We start from the raw sequence: 2,093 nt of genomic DNA, 5'->3' as shown, positions 1-2,093 counted from the left end.
GATGCATGGTTGCTGGAGGCAATTAGTGTCGCGACTTGGACTTACAAGGTGCGACTCAAGAGGAAGTCAGAGGCTCAGCAAAGCAGAATTATAGACACGGGCCGGGACTTGATGATGCATGAGTTGCAGCGCCAGAGGATTTATCACAGAAGTAAAAGGCTCAAAAACAGACATGAGTCGCGACCCAGAGAAGGCCAAGTTGCGGCCCGCATAGAAAAAAGCACAGCCTTTGTTATTTATTTACTATAAATTCGTATTTTGGGTTTAGTTAAATCAAGAGGTCAGTTTTTAATTACATTTTTAAAGACTAATTGTGATTCTTAGGCTTGTTATTCTGCAGTTTTGTATTTTTCTTTCTTCTTTAAGTTTACGAATCTTATGTTTTTTAATTATTATTTTGTTGATTTAGTGATGTTTGATATGAACTAAACAATTTTTATCTAGGTTTTAATGAAGTCACTTGGATTTCTATCTAATTTAATTATGATATTCTATTGATTTTTCTTCTCTATTCTAATCTATATAATTTGTGTTTAATGCTAGTAAATACTTGATCAATATTTGCTTGATTTTATGATTTTGATTCAAAATTCGAAAGATAAGAATTCAATATGCTATCATTATATAGACATAGGTTGCATATTGGAAGAAAGTACCTGTATGATTTGTGTAGTAAATAGGCTTCCATGCTTAATGTCTTCTATATGTTTAAGTTTATCACTGAGATGTAGAAAACCTGCATATAGGTTGAGATCTTATATCTTGAAAAAGAATACGAATCGATTTATGTTAACCTACTATTAGAATAGGAAGAAAGAAATTTAGAATTGATTAATAAAATTAGTAGAATGAAAAGTTGACGAAATTAACACCCTAGGTCTTTTTAATAGTGATTTTAAATCTTTTAATTAGTTGTTTTTGTTCAAAGTTATTTTCAATTTTAAAATTAAATTCAAAAATCAAAATTTTAGTTGCCAATTAGAAATTAAAAAACAATTATTGGTAATTGGAAAATAGTCTTTGTGGGAACGATACTCTACTTATCATATATTACTTGAATCGATTGCGTGCACTTGCGTATATATATTTTTGCGATCAAGGTTTTGGCATCGTTGTCGGGGACTTAATTTCAAATATCATAGTTAATTGTTATTTGTTCTAATTTGCTTTTTATTTTATTTTATTATTGTTAACATTTATTTAGATCAATGGTATATTGTGTTTCAGGAATTGTTGGTATATGCAAGGAAGTAGACAAAAGGAAATCATACCAATAGATATTGAAATTAAGAGAACGTGCAGAAAGAATCGAAAGATAAAGAAAAGGTTGGATTTCACCATGGCTGAAAATGCAAATAACATTGGAAACAATGCAAATATGGGTAATGCAGCTGAAGCCGATCCACCATTAAGGAATTATGTACTACCTACTGTTAAGAGGATACATTCAAGCATTCGTCCTCCCACTGTTGAGGCAAAGAATTTTGAGATGAAACCCTCAATTATTCAGAATGTGCAAAACTGTGTACAATTTTGAGGGTTATCAAACGAGGATTCAAATCTTCATATCACAAATTTTTTAGAGTTGTGTGCGACATTCAAAATGAATGGGGTGAGTAATGATGTTGTAAGATTGAGATTATTCCCATTTTCACTAAGGAACAAAGCTAAGAGTTGGTTGAATTCTTTACAAGAAAACTCTATACTTACTTGGGAAGATTTGGCTCAGAAGTTTCTGGGTAAATATTTTCCTCCTACCAAGTCAGCCAGAATAAGAGGAGAGATCAATAACTTCCATCAACTGGATGGGGAGTCTTTATATGATGCATGGGAACGATTTAAGGAATTTCAAAGGAAATGCCCACATCATGGAATAAAGAAGTGGCTGCTAGTTCATACTTTTTACATTGGTTTGGGGGGCAATACAAGGACAATTATAAATCTAGCATCAGGAGGAGCATTTATGAGAAAAAGTGCTAATGAAGCATATGAACTTTTGGAAGAGATGGCTATGAATAATTATAATTGGCCTACTGAGTGTGAGAATAAGAAAGTAGCAGGAGTCTTAGAAGTTGATCCAATAGCGCTATTGA

At 32.3% G+C, this 2,093-nt stretch overlaps 1 non-coding gene across 1 annotated transcript; it reads right to left on the bottom strand.

Moving 5' to 3' along the window:
- Window positions 1-1,768: 1,768 nt before the first annotated feature.
- On the bottom strand, window positions 1,769-1,875 carry LOC133787306 (small nucleolar RNA R71). The gene has a single exon (XR_009872335.1). It is a non-coding gene; the product is annotated as a small nucleolar RNA R71 (small nucleolar RNA).
- Window positions 1,876-2,093: the final 218 nt, after the last annotated feature.

This window comes from Humulus lupulus, chromosome 6, assembly GCF_963169125.1.
Source record: "Humulus lupulus chromosome 6, drHumLupu1.1, whole genome shotgun sequence".
NCBI lineage: Eukaryota > Viridiplantae > Streptophyta > Magnoliopsida > Rosales > Cannabaceae > Humulus > Humulus lupulus.
Note: the sequence above shows the minus strand (reverse complement) of the source record. Positions and strands in the feature narration are given on the sequence as shown.